The 19,735-nt window shown below is 36.3% G+C and overlaps 1 long non-coding RNA gene across 2 annotated transcripts in view; it reads left to right on the top strand.

Annotated features, from left to right (window-relative positions):
* LOC140141148 (uncharacterized) overlaps nucleotides 1-19,735 on the top strand; it is a 105,098-nt gene that overhangs the window by 38,827 nt on the left and 46,536 nt on the right. Inside the window, exon 3 of one of the 2 annotated variants that reach the window (XR_011857361.1) lies at nucleotides 2,218-3,180. The exons of the other annotated variant lie outside the window; for it this stretch is intronic. This is a non-coding gene — a long non-coding RNA (uncharacterized lncRNA). Of the gene's footprint in view, nucleotides 1-2,217; nucleotides 3,181-19,735 lie in introns of those variants that run through there. 2 annotated transcript variants of the gene reach the window in all.

Raw genomic sequence — 19,735 nt, 5'->3', positions numbered from 1 at the left:
GAAGCATTAACATGGAAAGGGGAGGACGAGCATTATTTGTGCCGATTCTACTGGGACATTTTTGCGCGAAGCGCGCGAAAATGCTTAATTTCATACTATTTTAGCTCAAAATGAAGGTGACGACTGGTATTTGATGGACTAGCAGTGTGCGCAAAGCGTGCAAAATTGAGCAAGTTTACTTTATTTTGGCACAAAACGCAGTTTTGAATCTTAATGGCCCATATATATTTTAAGCACGAATTTTGAATTCTCACAGCACGGATTTTTAATCTCACTGCACGAACGTGCCAGGAGGCACGTTAAAATAGCCCCTGTGCTGATTACACAACAATATTATACTCAATTTTGAGAAAGGGTTTTTTTGACACGAGTTTCCAAACATAAAGAAGAGCAGTGATGTTATTATCTATTCTGCAAAGGATGTTGTGGGTGGCATGGGTGTATTCTTATGCAAAATTGTCAACACCCACCGCACCATAAATTAGCATCAATTACCAACTGTAACCATCATACTGTGGGAAAGGGAGGGGGGGGGTAGATGCGTCCCCGGCTCGAAATACAGAGACAAAATTTACAAACATTTGCAATTATTTGCATTTACCCCCATTTTAGCACTAAAAGTGCGATTTTTTCTCGCGAATGATATTGTTACTAGCACCACCCCATACACGTAGGACTTAAACAGTCAGATCCACAGAGAATAGCGTAATTAGGCTATAATATAAATTTAAATGACATATACGTTAACAAATAGATGACGTAAACGTTAAGGCTGTTCCAGTTAAATCACATACCCATTGGCGGTTCTATTTAATTTACATATTTCTTCTGAAATGGCCACAAAATAGGCCGTCCAATTTAATTTACATACTCCCTCTGAAATGGCTGTTCCATTTAATTTAGGCTACATAATCCCTCTGGAATAGCTTTCCCCTAATCAAATTGCATATTGTGAATATCAGTCTATCAAATTGTGTAGATTCACTAGTGAATAAGAGAGACTGACAACAGCAACCTATGGAGAGTAAGAGAGGCGACTCCCCTAAGAGGGGCCCCGGGGTCGGATGACTTAACGAACATAAACTTCTTGCCAGGACAGAACTATATCCACCCACTGAGTTTGAGCCCCGTACAACCTACTAACGGCATCAGACAAACAGGCAAATCTACAGACAAATCTACAAACCTACAGAGAATAGCGTATTATTATTAAAGACTAGATTTCGCGGTTCTCGGGTTGGGTGGTACTCATAATAAATTATGCCTATCTCTAATTACCAAACACCCGTTACCCATATACCTGCCCTGACCTTTTAAACTACTATGATATAGTCCTGCGTCTCTTAGTGATCAATATTCTGGTTCTGGTCCGATGAGATGCACCTGTAAATTAGTCACATGCACACTGTAAAGCTTTCCGATACCCGCACTGCGCCCGTCGGTACTCCGCGCACACGCCCGTTGATACTCCGCGTACCCGCTCTGCGAGCACGCGATAGCTCCTCTTTACCAATAAATAAAGCTAAATAAACGAATTGGGTGAAAATCTGTGAAGTAGAGTGAATCAAGTGTTTTTGCTCACATAATTACTTTTCACGAACTAATGCGCGAGAAAAATGTGCAATATAAAAGGTAAAAAATAATAGTCAAATATTAATTGTGACGTGTCATGTCAAAAGGAGACACTTTTGGGCAGGTTATGAATTTTGTGTTTTTTAAATATAGAGATATTTTGCTCCACAACGCCGTTTTCCCCAATGAAATTGGATATTCCTAAGCGAAGATATTGAGTTCGAAAGTTATGGTATTATAAAATTGGAAATTGAGATATCGGCCTTTAAAAATATTATTGACAATGTTGAGAGTAAGAATTAACTTGAAATATGTCTCAAAAACTACAAGATGCCAGTTATATTCCGGTCTGAAATTATCAGACAATATTCTTAGCATTAATAGCATCACAAATTCGCAACAAACCCAAATTGTGAAAAAATCACCGACCGGCAGATTTTTGGCTATTTCTCCATTAATGAGCCTGCCCAAAAGTGTCTCCTTTTGACATGATACGTCACAATTTTCCTTCACTAACTGTGACAATTTATTTCACTTATGACATCAATATTTTCTTCTTTTTTTGTGTCCGAGGTGGAGCAGTGTTTTTTGGATATGTAATGGTGCGACCCTATAAACTGGTTTTGTTTTGTTTTGTATTAACAGATCATGGCCGCACCGGACAAGACCTGTTTTGTTATTCTCATTTTGCTGTTTTCACCGTTGCTACCATGGCACGGCCTGTAGAAGAACAGGGACTGGAAGATACGACTAAACTCCACCGCCGGGACTGGTTGGGGCCTTTTATGAACGACGTATACACTGGTTTATGTGATTTCATACTTTGCAGTTTTTTATAAATAAAAACAGGACCGTGACCACTGAAAAGTTAATTAAGAAGAAAATGGTCATACAGTCCCGACTAATTAGGTGAAAAATAAGCATCATAAGACATTTCTTTTACAAGTTCAACAAAACATTGTGAATGAAACAGAACTGTTATCTTCCATCTTTATTCAGATTTGTATTGAACGTAAGAACGCGGTCAATGTAAAGTAAAGCTTGTGAGTGGTAGGGGCGTTTTATGAACGACGTAAAATCATGATAATTTTTATCATTTAGGCCTATACTTAGCAAGGTCTTTTAAAAAGAAGATATTTGGTACAAAAATCATGGAAATCGGTAGTAGGGTTGTTGAGAAAATGTCGTTCAAAGTTCACACGGCGATGTCGCTGTAGCCCTGCAACAACGATAACCTTACTCATAGGCATCGCATTAATGGGTGAATATTTATAAAGTTTGTTTGTTTGTTAATTAATTCATTAATTATCAAACGGCGATGTCGCTGTAGCCCTGCAACAACGATAACCTTCCTCATGGGCATAACATTAATGACTGAATATTGATAAAAGTTAATCGTTTAAGAACGTTAATTAATTGATTAATTATAATTATCAAACGGCGAAGTCGCTGTAGCCCTGCAACAACGGTAACCTTCCTCATGTGCATCATAATTTACATATTATACGGTAATTAATGACTGAGTATTGTTAAAAGTTAATGTTATCTCTTCTTCAAATAAGATAATTAATGAATGGAAACCGATCATTATGCATGATTCCTGGCTGATTATGGGAAGCAAAGCAATAATTATGAATATTAATTAAATTTAAAATTTACTAATGTTCCTCTTCTTCATTGTATAGTGGTATTATTAATTAAATTACTACAATGTTGTTTTGAATCTCTCTCGTTCGTTTATTTAATTTGCTGAATTAAGTGATTTATTTAAGTGAGTTAATCCATACATCATTCAATGTAATCCTATCATCGAGTTTCGCGCCGTCGGTGTAGCAGGGCTAAAACTAGGGTAGCTTCGGCGACGGCCAAATGTGGTAGGGTATAGTAAAGCTTAGCCTTTTTTTTTTTTTTCTTCCTACCCCCACCCTGGGAATCTAATGGTGCGTCCCTAAGATGAGCTCAAAGTGTATATTTCTACATTTTGAGCTCAAAATATTTAATAGGGATATCATATGTCTATACTATTACTATGATGCGCATGCGTTGTGTGTGCTGTGTGGGAGTGTGGGCTGTGGGAGTGAGTGTGATGCTGTTTTAGAAAAATGTATAGGCCTATAAAACAAAATCTTCGCACAAGCTAGAATGAAGAGTGAAGACCCAAGTCAAGCTGGGGATCACCATTGCAGGGGATGAACCTATAGACCCACACCACTCTTCGTCATACATAAATTCTCCCAGCCACATTTCCCTAACATAATATGAAATTAAAAAAAAAAGGAAATTTAGTTCGGCAGAGGTGGGGCTCGAACCCACGGTGCACCGCTATCATGTATACAGTATCGACATATTACCAGCGCCCTTACCGCTCAGCCAACTGACTTGTTGGGGCCATCTTGAAAATTTGAACATATAATCACACCTTCAATTACTTCAACATACCATGTGACAAGCAAAGACAGAAAACGTACCATATTTTGGAATTTTATCTGCTTAAAAACATTAATGTGTAGAGCTACCATTATTAATATTGTTGAATTCTCAGGTGCATACAGACAATACGAGGGGCCTATGATACATACACAATTGATTTCGTGCACGCACATGCTCTGCAAGGTAGGGAGCCTAGTCAGCCTACCATTTTTCTTGTAAGACTGTCTGGATTTTTGCAATTTATAGTAAAAGTCCACGTAGGTCCCCAAAGTCCTTCAAGATATTAAAAGATAAAATTCCCATAAAGACGAAACAGTAATCTTTAGTGGGGACCTTATTATATAGCATTATTGGGTATCACGAATCGTTATATATATGATGTAGGCTACAGTTAATTTTTGTTTACTTGTAGTCTTTTAAGTAGGGTAAGTTTTTATGTAAAGTGCAATGATCATTTCTTTGAAATTGCGCTATATAAATGCCGTTGTATGTATGTATGTATGTATTCAAATATTCTTTTACACATATGATGCTTCAGTTTTTACACAAACAAGAATTTGTCTTAAAAAAAACAAGTTCACGGATCAGGTGTATAGTACATGTACTTTGAGCTACTTTGGTCTAACATTTAATATTCATATCTAACCTACTCTGCACTTATTCGACAATAAATAAGTGATATGAGGCTTAATAATGATACATGTGTCTTGACTCTGAAAAACAATATTTTTTAAAAACCTCATTTTGCATTTAGTATTTTAAGCCACCGCGGAAGCCACCTACAGGATCTCATTTTGCATTTAGGGTTTTTATTGCGTCGCAAAGTAGCAAAACTTTCTTTATATATGGCCCAATTCGTGCCTGGAAAAGGCTATCCTCTTACAACCTATCAACAGGTCTGATTTCTATAATGAGGTGTCACCGGGTTTCATGAGATAATAATACCAAATCTAAACACCATGAAATTCAACACATCACGCGTCACGACCAAGCTCACATTGGGCGCCCATTCCTTTTTTAAAGGAATTTTTATTAAGCCACCTACAGGAAACAAATTTGGCTATAAACTACGAAGAAAATTGTACATGTATGCAAGATGCCTTATCACTATAGTAAACAAATTACACTGCCATTTGCTCTTGCTAGCTTTTGTCAGGGTCAGGGATATTTGTCTCATAGTCCTGCTTTTATGAACACCAATATTATACAGGTTTATAGGCCTACACATGGGTTATTACAAGAGTCAATAAACATTTGTCCAATTAACTATAGATAATGGGCTTAGTTTTATGCAATGTAGTTATATTGAACTTTTTCTGAAGTAAGTCGCCTGCTGCATAGTTTTCTATACAGATGATATGTTTACTTTGTGATTAGGCCTGATCATGACCTGCTAGTTTGATTAACCAATCGGGTATGTATTGGCAGCATGAGACGGCTATAAGCCAATTGCAAACATATTTATAAAAAAGGCAAAAAAAATCCTACACTGAGTAGACTCTTTGCCGGGTTTAAGGGCTAAATAGTAATATGAGATGTGGGGGCAAGTGGCATCATTTCACTGCCGTGAAAAAATATTTCATTGAAAACCCTCCCACTCAGCTATTTTAAAAAGGTAATCAGGCTTCCTCAGCATGTGCAATAAATTAGCATTACATTTTTTCTTACTCATCTGGAAACTCATCTGGAATGGATAACAATTGAAATGGCTGAAGTTGGTTTTAAGTTCTAAGTGACAGAGGGCCATTTCTCTAGTTCGATTCCACAACCATTCACACTTATCACCTGTGTTATGGTATTATTTTGCGAATTGCCCCGTGGTACTTTATGGAGGGGAGACTTTTATTTAAATATAAAGGACGAGTGGCCAGAATTCGGTAGGGTCTATACTAACTATATAGCTTTACAAATTCAGAGTCTTGCAATTATGATTTTAGAGCCAAAGGGGTAACTATATATTATAAAATTATAAAAGGTTAGAAAGTCAGTATTAAAAGCAAGTCAGTAAGACTACAGGCTGCACTCCATAGTAGGCCCACAGCTACAAACTACTGATAAAAAAAAAAAAAAAAGAGGAGAACTTTTTTTTTTTTTTTTCTACAATGCAAAATTGATCATTAAGAGGAGAAGCAAATTATGTTGCCAATACCGTATGTTAACTTTAATTTTCCACTTTTATGCAAGAAATAAAAGAAGAAGATAAAAATTCCTTTTTAAAGGGAAAGCCAGCTTCAATGCAGAAGAGGTCTTGTAATTAGTTTGGGTGGAAGGCATTTTTAGGATCACTCTTTTTTATGATCCATCATGTTTCATGACAGTCCACCAAACCAGGTGGTGTTCGCATTGCATTTTCATCGTCAACCGTGTAATTGAACAAATATTAACTCCTATAACTTCCTGTCAACTCTTCAATTAATTACTCCAAATTGTTCTGTCTTTTTGTCTTTTCTGCCTTGCTCATTATTAATATAAAGAAATACACTGCAGTTTTTAGTTAATTGGCTGAAAACTGTCATCCTACTTGCCTTATACATGTACATTAATTTTATATTAATTTTTATATTAATTCGCAATTTATGCATATCACATTATAAAATGTATAAAGACTGATATTGTTCAATAGGCCTACATGTATATAAATTATACCCATATCAAAAATAGGCCCTGAAATTACATCGAATTTTTCCCGTTGAAAAGACAAAACTGATGTTTAAGATATCAATTATTTCATTTTTATCCATAAAACGATACATCAGGATATAGGATATTTTTACTTTGACTTTTACGTCCATAAAGGTTTTAATCATGTTATCAATACACACATCTCATGCTGTGCTGATTTCCAGGAGGTCTGAAAATGTAAATCTAAGAACGCCTGATAACAAGGATACTATCATGTTCTTTCGTTGACATGCTGTGGAAACTATTATAGGCCTGGCATATAACTTTAAATGTCATATTTCCTTCAAACCATAACTTTTGAAATTCTCACTCGTTTTCATTCGTTGAAACGGCAAAACATACTTTCTTTTCTTACAAATCGAATAACATGTCTTACATATATTTTCACCATAAAAATTTCCGCTAAGTAATTCAAACCAATGCTAGTACCCCGTAATCTCTTTATCAAACAAAGACGATCTCCGAATTAGATAGCCAGCTCTTAGCTGGCGAAAATCAGAATCCCTCAAAGGGACAGGGACAATAAAATGTTTGTTTGTTGTTGTTGTTTTGGCCAAATAATTATTTTATTGTTTTGATTACGTTCGATATATTTGGTTTTACCATAAACCACTTATCTTTCCTATTTTGGAGATTGATGATAAAAGACATAATGTACGATTTTGGTAAAATTTTAATTTTATTCTTCTTTTTTGTCAAAAATTACTATGATTACATAATATTACTACTACATAACACTTTATCTGTCAAGGGGGTCTTCTGATCATTTTAACCTGAGACTAGTAAACCAACAGTCTCAAGTTTACTAGTCTCAGTTTTAACTAAGCGAAAATAATGATAAAAAGTAAAAAACCGACTTAGCCGCTTAACTGTGGAGCTTTGGGGGATCCCAGTTTTATTATAAAAACTCTAAATTTTACTTTGGAGGTTTAGTCCTTTACATGGTATTTCAGATAGCATTGGGCAACTACAATCATGTAAGAAGTACAAATTTGAGCAAAATATGCAGCAAATGATAGCTTTACTGTAATACCAGAAGATTGGGAGAAATATCTCTTCTGCTGATCAAGCAGACCCCCCCCGATCCAAAACATAGCCTGGAGTGACTGTGAAGACTGCATGTATTATAAACACAAGTGTGTATAACTTTGTTTGCCAAGTCATGGAACCTTTAATGTGTTTGAAGAGCATAATTATCTTTATCCATGGTTAAACAAACAACCATGAACAAGATCTTGTTCTGTTACACATACACATGTACACCCCTGTGCGTGGTTAAAGTTGTGCAAATTACCAGATTTGATTTTGTTTACTTACGTTTTTTAATAGCTTTTAATCTCCATGTGTTATTCAACCTTTTATGTTCAACCAGCATGCAGGAGAATTTTAGATGTGCTAAGAACATTGTAGGTTTTACCAGGAAAGTTGAAAAAGAAGGAGGAAGAACGGAATTATATCCTTGAGATAATCCCGTAGGTTATCCTGTCGCACCTATTCATAGTCCTTTATTCTCAAGTAGTTACACATCTACTTGAAAGTAGCCTTTGATGTGATGTGCCTTGCCGACTACGGTTGATTAATTTTCACTCCAGAATTGAAACCATATCCAATGTTTCTATAGATAATTCCTTGAAAGTATGACACGTGTGTGTTAAGTACCTGATGTTGCTCTGCAGGGATACCGCACGTGGATACTATAAGAAAGAAATGTAGTTTTGTAAAGATTCCAAAAAATCCGCCCATTTTGGAATATATATTAATTATTTAGGAGAGTGTTTTAGGATTTTGTTAGAAACGGGATGATTTTTGATCATCTATATTTTATTGTTTTAATGTATTTTCCTGTCATTTCCTGCCAACCTAATAAAGATATTTTGATAATTGAAAATAGTCTGTATCATAAATCGTAGAGGTTGAAAGCGTAACCAAGCGTGCAAAATTATTATATGCCATGGAACTTCGGTCATATTTTATTTGAAATAAACTGGATGTTAGGATCTGCATGCATGGTATGCATGGTATTGATGGTATACAGACACTGACCTTTCCCTAAAACCAGTAAGCAGCAACTTGTGTATCACACCCGTCAAGGGTTCGAACCCTTTTGTTGTATTTTATTGTTAAACCTAAATAGCGTGATTGCTTTTGAATGAGCGGCAACACACATATTTTGTTTGAGGATAGCTGGATCTATCTCCTTCTTTTACATCTTCTCTGGTTTTACAAAAGCAAAACTTCAATTATAATTATAATGAGTTAATTAAATAAAGCCTAGTACTAATAGAAATGAGATGCAGGGTATCTTAATATTTTAATGGCATTATCAATCAAAGTTTTTTTCCTCCATCCCCTACACAAAACCCAATGGCATATAAATATTAAAATTCCTCATCAAATTTATAATATGCTAATTAATCACATCCCGTGAATAAAAGGGATATTTGATATTACTATATTTTGCATAACATCAGAGAAGATGTATTTCGATTGAACATCTGCATTTTGTTCCATTCAAAGAACAGTAGTTTTAGCTAGTATGATATTGGATTCATAGAGGCCCATCCCTCAGAAGCCTATCCATCATGTCCATAGAGACGAATTCGTCTGACATTTGGTTTGTAATGGAACATTTTCCAAATGCAAAACATGCCAAAAAAAAACCCAATGTCCGGATTTTTTAGGCGGGGAGCATCATTTCAAATTTTATATTTATGTGTAATCTCGCTATATCATAATTTACTGATACTTTGGTCAAAATTTACATTAAAATGATCAGAAAAAAACTATTATTGTCAAAATTTCTGTTTTTGGTGTCATGTTATTTATTGTATTTTTGGCGACAACCTTTCAACTTCAAGTATAGGGTCGGGTCTTTTTTGCTTGTTTTTCTAGAGAGAGGCTATCTTGAAATTACGCTAAAATATCACCAAAATCTGAAGAATTTTTACAAACATATTTTCTATGATTTAAGCAAAATAAATGGGTTTTTAATTCTCAAAACACAAATTCCAGGTCGGTTGGGCCCGTAGAGAAGGTTTTTTCGTAGCCTTTGATACTATTAATTTTTTTTTATTTGCAACATTTTATAAAACTTAACTAAATATTAACAAAAACTGACGCTAAATTTAATTTGTATACATAATTGAAAATCAATCAATTCCGGAAAACCCAAATCTGCTAAAAATATTCTAAAAGCACACAGTAAATTTGAAAACAGATAACACTTTGTACTGCGTGGATGGAAGTGTGTGTGCACTATCTATGTGTGCAATGTACCATGAACAAACAATTACGTAATAGTATTGACTTGGTCAGTCCAGAGAGTTTCTCTGCTCCTAATATAATTACTGTTTAAGTGGTAATTTTCGCGTACAGTTATTTTTGCGATTTGGAGTTCAGTACAGAATCATTTTTGCAATTGTTATTTTCGCGATGCTTAGTCTTGCCCTATACTTGTAATACATTATTATATATACTAGTATTCGCGAGGTGTTAATTTCGCGGATGGAACTCCATTCGCGAAATCCGCGAAAATAAAACCCTCGCGAAGTGCGCTTGCTTTCTGTGAACTTGTTTTCATTAACTTAAAGGTGGGTAACCTGGTTGACAATCTCATCCCCCACCCAGTTACCTCATCAAAATGCTGATTTTGGTATCAGATGAAAGCTCATATTTTTCTCATAAACATATTGACCCCGGGATATTGACATTTGGCGTTCCAAATCGTTATATTTCCGTAGAAATCATAAAAAAACTGTCAAATTAGTCTCAAATATGGTATACCATATTTTGAGACTAATTAGGCAGTTTTTTGATGATATCTTCAGAAATACACTGAGTTGGAACTTATAATTTCAATATGTTTATGAGAAAAATAGGGCCTTTCACTTGAAATCAATATATTACATGATCATGATGATTATCATTAATAAAAACACTGTAGACTAGGCATACCAATATCATGCTGTATAAATGTCCGTAATTCCATTAGGAATTAGGCATATTGACAAAAAACATTTACATGTTCTTTTTGCATGAGTGCTTGAAAGGGATGACATTTTATATTATACATAAGTTTTAAAGAATTTGATTTTTCAAATATATCAGGTCACCTTCCTTTAAGGTAGTGTACTTGTTTTAAGCTGTTTCTTTACTCAATGAAACTTTCACTAATTGAGTAAAGAAACAGCTTATTTTCAGGGCAACCATTTTCTTGGGGGGGGGGGGGGTGACTTCACTTCAAATCTACACCCCCTGTGTGAGAGACTAAAGTAATGTCTTCATACATACATACATACATAAACAGCATTTAATAGGGCGCCTTTCCAACTTGATCAAAGCGCCGTAAAAACAAAGCAATAACAAAAACAGAGTCAATATGATGGATAAAAATGAGACTTCAACACCTTCTTGAAACTAGGCAGTGTGCATGCCTCCCTGATGGTTCTTGGGAGGCTGTTCCAGAGTGTGGGTGCCGAAACATAAAATGATTTATCTCCAATGCGATTTTCCCCGACATGAGCGGTGAGAAGAGTAGTATCGGAAGAAGAACGTGTCATGGGTCCTGTAGCAGGTTTGAGTTTATGAGTGAGAAAGTTTGTGAGATAAATTGGTGCATTACCCTGAAGACATTTAAAAACATACATGCATATCTTGAATTTGATGCGCTCCCGTATGGGCAGCCAGTGTAGAGTGTCCAGGAGAGGTGATGGGCTATCACGTCTGTCAGCACAGAAAATAAGTTTAGCGGCTTTGTTTAGGAGAGATTGTAGACGGTCCAGGTCCTTTGATTTGGCTCCATACAGGAGTGCATTGCCATAGTCCAGGCGTGAGAGAATGAGACAGCGAACGACATGATGTTTTGTGTCCTGATCAAGATATTTAGCGATGCGACGGATGTTCCGTAAGTGAAAGTTGACAGAAGACATGAGACTGTTGATGTGCTTAGTCATGGACATATGATCGTCGAAAATCATCCCCAGATTGCGCACCGAAGTGCTGGGCTTAATCCGTTCATTACCAACTTTGAGTTCAACAGGAGAGAGTTTGTTCAGTCCTTGGGTGGTTCCAGCAATGAAAAATTCAGTTTTACTGTGATTGAGTCTTAATTTATTCACAGTCATCCAATTGCTGAGTTCAGTGATACACAATTCAAGTTTTGATAGAGCAGTATGACATGCTTCTGGTATTCTAGGGTCAAACGAAATATACAATTGAGTGTCATCAGCATAAACATGGAAACTAAGTCCATGCTTACGTATGATATTACCAACAGGAGATGTGTATAAAATAAAACCCAATGGGCCCAGTACAGAGCCCTGGGGGACCCCAGTGTCCAGTTTATGTATATGAGAGTAAACACCGTCTATCTGAACTTGGTACACACGACTCTCTAAATAGGATCTCATCCATTGGAGAGCCTTACCAGAAATCCCAAAATTGCTTTCAAGATGTTGCAATAACAAAACATGATCAATAGTATCGAATGCTGCAGACAGGTCAAGCATCACAAGAAAAACAACCTCTCGCCTGTCTACAGCATTCAAGATATCACTCTGCACTTTGAGGAGAGCAGTTTCGGTGCTCCTATTGGAAACATAAGCGGATTGATACAACTCAATAAGATTGTTCTGACACAAGTATTCCTTGAGCTGATTGCTGGCAACTTTCTCAATTATTTTGGACATGAAGCTGATGTTAGACACAGGCCGATAATTGGAAAATTCATTAGAGTCCAGGGATGGGTTTTTAAGTATTGGAGTGATAAGAGCACAACCCATGGATCTGGGAAAATAGCGGATGAAAGGAACTATTAATGACATGAGTAATAAACGGAAGGAATACATTTAAATGCTCTTTCACTAACCAAGTTGGTACACAGTCGAGTTTACAGGTTTTTGATGGTGAACCAGTTATCAACTTACACACTTCCTGTTCAGAAACTTGACTGAATTGGTCAAATCTACTCCTACACATATTAATATCATCATAATCATTACTCACACTATTATCAATACTATGAGTTTCCTCATCAAGACTTTGACGGATTTTGAGAACCTTGTTCCTGAAAAAGGTGACAAACTTGTCACACAGCACTTCTGTTGAGAAACCAGTAGGCAAACGTTTGATGTTTTTGTTCAATAGAGTATTTACAGTCTGGAAAACTCCCTTAATATTACTAGCATTCAACTTGACCTTATAGTACTCTGTTTTTGCCATTTCAATAAGTTGGTTAACAAGGGTTTTCTGATTAACATACATCTTTTTGTCTTCCGGAGAAAGACTCTTTCTCCACCTTCTTTCATATTTTCTACGCAAACGCCTTTGATCATTTATGGAGTCATTGTACCAGGGTATCTCGGCCTTATAGTGCGAGATTTACTTTCTTCAGGAGCATGACTGTCTAAAACAGATAACATCTTACTATTGAATTGATCTATGCGCGTATCCAGAGAAATACTAAGATTGATACTTTCAAGTTCTTGAGCAACATCATTGCTATACAAAGTATGATCAATGGCCTTAAAATTACGAACAGTAACAGTTTTCTTTGTCAACATTGGTTTCTTGCAGTTCATGAGACAATGAACTGTGTAATGATAAATAGTTGCGTTAGACAAATGATCGTCTTGAACCCAGCAGGATCTGACAATGTTGTCATCAAGTCTAGAAATTACTAGATCCAAAATATGACCATAGGAGTGGGTGGGGAAATAACATGCTGATGGAAACCACTAGTATCAAGACTAGATAAAAAGCGTTTGACTTCAGGTTTGTATGGCATATCAACATGGATGTTAAAGTCCCCAATGATAACCACCTTTCTGGGCATTAACGCAACTTCACTAATGAAACTTTCAAACTCATTGAGAAATGTTGACTGAAGGAAACCATTCTCTTTTGAGGGTGGTGGTCTATAGATCACTATGTATTGGACACCATTTATTGGGTCAGCAATACTGGCATATTCAAAGGTAGTATAATCATAATCAAGATTTACAATTTGAACATTCATTGACTGTTTGTGAATAAAGGCAATGCCACCATGATCACTTGTTCCTCGCGGAAAATTCAAGAAGTCATAGCTGGGTGGTGTGCACTCGCCTATCACAACACTATCATTAATATTCAACCATGATTCAGTTACAAACATTATGTCTACATTATCCTGAATGAGATAGTCCGATATCGTTGTTGTTCTGTTTCTTAGCGACTGGGCATTCCAGATTCTTATATTTAAATACTTCTCAGAATCATTATCATGCATATTATTGGGGGTTGAACCAGTAAGATTGTTATTGTTCAATGTGCTCAAGATATGAGGGTGTACAGGTTGAAAGGGTGTTTCAACAGGAATTTTCTTGGCAAGTCGTCTTCCTCCACGCCTACCTCGGTGGCGCCAACGTTTTTTCTTTTTTGGTAGTGACACAACTTCTGTCTCATGATGGTGATCAGGACAGGGGTGGCGGAGAAGATTGAGAGAATTCAACTTTGTGCACGTCTCAACAGTTAATGGGCAGTCAGTGTAGTTACATTGAGTATTCAGTCCATGTAAAAAGATAGCAGAATAGTGTTGACCCAATGCAAAGGTCAGGAATGGTCGAGAGGAGGTATTATAAGATTGATGTTCGCACTCCATACCTGTTAATTTCCACTTCACCAGTTCTTGTTCATAGAGATAATCACACTGATGTAGAAGATGATCACCTCTTAAGAGGATAATCAATTCTGAATCAATTTGATGAGAAGTCCATTCAACTCTGTGTTGTGCATGGTACTGTATGTCCAGTGTAGATAAATTTTGGTCCAGATTTGATAGACCAAAAGATGATAAAATATGGCAAAATAGCAACATAAATCTACAAATAAATGACATCATGATGATCTATGTTGGTTTATCTGACATCATAGTGAAATTTGTAGAGTAAACCATCCTACAACAGGTACACTACCAAGAGCTTTGCAGAGACCAAGTGAGAGCGACCACACAGGCGCTGCACTCAATCTCAAAAATACAGGGTGTATGTCTTTTAACTGGAATAGCCTAAAATGTGTATATCATATACCTGGTATATGACCGGGTTTGCCTTTTGAAGGTCCTGTGGGCAAGGCAACATGATTGTCGCAGATCTACTCACTCAAATGGCTTTACCAAGATTGTGCGCAAAGTGCTACTAATAATTAAGGCTTACTCAACAAGAATGTTGGTTGTCATGGTCACTTGGACTGTCAATCATGATGATTATAACTAGTACCCACCACCAACTTGTGGGGTGGGAGAAAACACCCCCAACATACATATGCACATACATAATGACAAATTGCATTGAACTGGAAGAGAATGAAATTCCTGATATCTATTTGCACAAAAGGCTGGAAATCCCGACAAATTACTAACAAAACCATCTGGAATTCCAGCAACTCAATGGACAAAAATATGGATTATTTTGTTGACCAAAAAAGTCTGGAAATCCAACCAAGGATACTACAATAAACCTGGAATTCCAACACCCTCTATGCCTTCAGACTAACAAAACGGTGGAAAAATCTGGAAATTTTGTTGACCAGAGGCAAAAAGTCTGAAATCCAACCAAGGATAAACACAATAAACCTGGAATTCCAACACCCTCTATGCCTTCAGACCAACAAAACGGTGGAAAAATCTGGAAATTTTGCGCCAAGCATAGGCAGAATAGGCTGGAATTTGGAACAGCATAAGTAGAATAGGCTGGAATTCCGAGCCCCAAAGACCACCAAAAAATCTGGATTTCCGTTGCCCTCTATAGGGGGGGGGTGCATGTTTTATCTGGAATAGCCCAATAATCGGATTAACTACCATAGCAATAGATGAATACAGTTTTTGAATAGATCGCCCTACACCACTCCTACCTACGCCATATATAAATTCGCCTAGCCCCATTTCCCTTAAATAAAATTGTCAAAAAATTACACTTGGCAGAGGTGGGGCTCGAGCCCACGCCGCCTGTCGCTAGAGCATGGCTATTATTAAACTAAACGTCAGTGTATGGTTCTGATGCGCCAGACCGCTAGGCCACCGATTGTTAGGTAGCAACTGTTTGGAACCAGACCAATTAACACTGATTTCAATGGGCCTAATTAGGTATTCGTGCTGCCATATCTCGGGCCCTCATGAGGTTCTTTAAAGGAAGTGTCCGGTAATCACAACATTAAGCCTTATATGTTAGAAAAATAATTATCAAGCACGAATCACATGGTTTTATTTCAAACGAACTCATATTAACCATAAAAACGAATAAAAACAGCCATCTCTCAACACGCGATATTCAAAATTCCCGCGCCGAAATTGGCTAGAGCAGTGACGTCCAAATAGTTCAATGAAGTCTGTCGACAAATGAGCACAAATAACCATGACGTCACTGCTCTAGAACATTTCGGCGCGGGAATTTTGAATATCGCGTGTTGAGAGACGGCTGTTTTTATTCGTTTTTATGGTTAATATGAGTTTGATTGAAATAAAATTATGTGATTCGTGCTTGATAATTATTTTTCTTACAAATAAGACCTAATGTTGTGATTGCCGGACACTTCCTTTAATCCGAATTTTAAAAACGATTCTCTAGTCCGAATATGAAAATAGACTCTATAGTCTGAATTTTAAAAAAGGTTCTCTAGTCCGAATATAGAAATAGATTCTATAATCCGAATTTAAAAAAAGGTTCTCTAGTCCGAAATTTCAAAACGGTTCTATAGTCCGAAACGGGTACCGTGTTCTTTAGTCCGAATTGATAAACGGGTTCTATAGTCCGAATTTTATTTTTATCATTTGTTTCAGTGTCAAATCATCAATTGTTAAATACAAATCCGCTGAAGTTCAACATGGTTGGTTTCTCTGGATATTTTTCGTAGCATACATTGACGTTCACCTTTATTCTGGTGATATTTTCGTGATTTGTATGTTTTTCATTCCATTATACTAGTAATACTCTACGATGTATTCGAGCATTGTCGAGTTTTTCATAGCGCTATCCCGACATTTAAATGCTGCGGCATTTTTTTAAACATTTAAACATATTTAGCCATTTAAGGGTACTACACCTTGCCCAATTTTATGCCTATTTTTGCATTTTTCTCAAAAATTATAGCACATTGGTGACAAGTAAGATATGTATATTATAGGGGCAAGGACTACAACTACTGCACTGGAAATTTTATTTCAGCACAGACAACAGTTGTGGAGTTACAGTCAAAAATGAGGGAAAACCAATATTTGATCAATAAATCAATAACTACTTGCCTTGAGTTGCTGAATTTTCAGTGTAGTAGTTGTAGTCCTTGCCCCTACAATATACATATCTTACTTGTCACCAATGTGCTATAATTTTTGAGAAAAATGCAAAAACAGGCCCAAAATTGGCCAGGGGTGTAGTACCCCCTTAAACAAATTAGTTTACAGATTAGTTAAAGTTTACCATACACTCTGCTTTAGTATTATCTAGCCAGAGGGAGCGGTAAATGTTAATGTTTTAAAAATCGGACTATAAAACCTTTTTTACTGATTCGGACTAAAGAACACGGTATCCGTTTCGGACTATAGAACCGTTTTGCAATTTCGGACTAGAGAACCATTTTTTGAATTCGGATTATAGAGCCTATTTCTATATTCGGACTATAGAACCCTTTTTAAAATTATGACTATAGAGCCTATTTCTAAATTCGGACTATAATAGAACCCTTTTTTTAAATTCGGACTATAGAGCTTATTTTCATATTCGGACTAGAGAACCGCTTTTAAAATTCGGACTATAGAACCTTCGAAATAAAGAACCGTCGGAATAAAGAACCTCTTTTCAATTTTTTTTCGGACTAGAGAACCTCTTTTAAAATTCGGACTAGCGAATGCTACTACATGTAACACCTTCGAATTATAGAACCATCGGACTATAGAGCAGTCCCCGTTTTAAAAACACGGCCCCTGAACATAGCCCGAACATATTTCCAGACAAGGAACAAAAGCCATAATACAAACGGTCTGGCAATGGTTACGGTTCGCTATCTCTAAAGACCGCTATCTCTAAGGTTCGCTATCCCTAAGGTTCGTTATCACTAATTACGAAAAAGGTCCATTATACCTAAGGTTCGATATCACTAATTTTAAATAAGGTTCGCTATCTCTAATTTTAAATAAGGTATAGATAGCGGACCTTATTGGAAATGAGAGATATCGGACCTTATAATGAGAGATAGCGGACCTTTTAAAAAATTAGAGATAGCGGACCTTTTTTAAAATTAGAGATAGCGAACCTTATTATTAGTGATGGCGAACCTTAGGTATAGCGGACCTTTATTGCAATTAGTGATAACGAACCTTAGAGATAGCGAACCTTCAATAAATTAGTGATATCGGACCTTATTCAAAATTAGTGATAGCGAACCTTATTTTAAATTAGTGATAGCGAACCTTATTTTAAATTAGTGATATCGAACCTTAGAACTAGCGAACCTTATTCTAAATTAGTGATATCGAACCTTAGAAGTATCGGACCTTTTTTTAGGTATAGCGAACCCTTTTCTCTATTAGAGATAGCGGGATTCTGATCTCCATAGACTTTACACGTTAGTGATAGCGAACCTTAGAGATAGCGAACCTTAGAGATAGCGGACTTTAGAGATAGCGGGATGTCACCCTGGCAATGACGTCAGAACAAAATAGTCTGTGGTCGTCTACAGTATAATCAGTACTAAAAGTCCAGAGCGATTTTTCATTTATTTTCTAAATTAAAAGAACCACTTTTCAGCGGGATTTTTTTGTAAGTTACACAGCTGAAGTTGTGAAAGGGTTGAAATACTACAATATTATGGCATAAACAAGAATATGTTTGTTTAGTCTTTATTCCTATTATCTGACGCCTTAAATGAAATCCTAGTACAAATAAATCGTCTTAATTCAATTGTCTATATCATTTGTATATTGTGTGCATATTCAATGTGTGGCAGTGGCGTAGATTTCTTTTTGACACGGGGGGATGGGGTTGGAAAACATTCTTGAAGTATAGTGAATTCAGCACCTTGTGGCGACATAACAAATTTAAGGTATAAATGCGTGCGAAGCGCGCTAAAAATTTTGCACTTTGGGGCTAAAATGTCAAAATAAGGAAGTTAATTTGGTCAGAAACTCACATACAGGCGTCAACATTTGGGGGGGGGATGATTGTATGGACCACCCCCTGGCAAAATATTGGGGGTCATTGATCTCTTTTACCCTGCTACCTAGGTAACGAAACATCCAAGATACGACAAACTATTCTTAATTTAACGGAGTCTTTTTCAAGGACAAACAAATTGAGACCATTTTTCAGAAACATTTTTGTTTGGAACCCAAAATTTGACATTTGACCTTTTTGCTTATAACTTGAGAACGGTATACATCACAGATATAACAAACTATATTTCTTCTGAATCCCCATGACTAGAGGAATACTTTGGTATAGTGTTTAAAAAGGTTGAAGCAATTTGACCTTTGTACGACCTTTTCCCGCCAAAAAGTACCTTTCCACCAAGTATATTTCAGTATACTTTTGGTATGATGTTCAGGGGACATCTCTATCATGCATAAAAGTAAAAATAATCTGTTGCAATTAGTGGTAGGTGACACCACCAATTTGTTTAGATTGACTGGACTATTAAAATTCACCCCATCACATTAAGATGGTACTACACCCCTTGATAAATTTGTGACCATTTTGCATTTTCTCAAAAATAATAACACACTGGTAACAAAGTTATGTATATTATAGGGGCAAGAATCCACTGGAATTTCAGTGACTAAAGGCATGCGGTACATTATTTATGATAAGAAAAGAGGTACTGCTAGAATGTACCTCATTTCTTAACATACATAATGAACCACTTGTCTTGAATCACTGAAATTTCAGTGAAGTAATTGATTCCTTGCCCTATAATATACATAACTTTTGTTACTAGTGTGTAGTTATTTTTTGAGAAAAATGCAAAATTAGTCACAAAATGTATCAGGTGGTGTAGTACCAGCTTTTAAAAAACACTATTACTG

Source organism: Amphiura filiformis, chromosome 19 (assembly GCF_039555335.1).
Source record: "Amphiura filiformis chromosome 19, Afil_fr2py, whole genome shotgun sequence".
Lineage (NCBI taxonomy): Eukaryota > Metazoa > Echinodermata > Ophiuroidea > Amphilepidida > Amphiuridae > Amphiura > Amphiura filiformis.
This window is presented reverse-complemented; position numbering and strand designations above follow the sequence as displayed.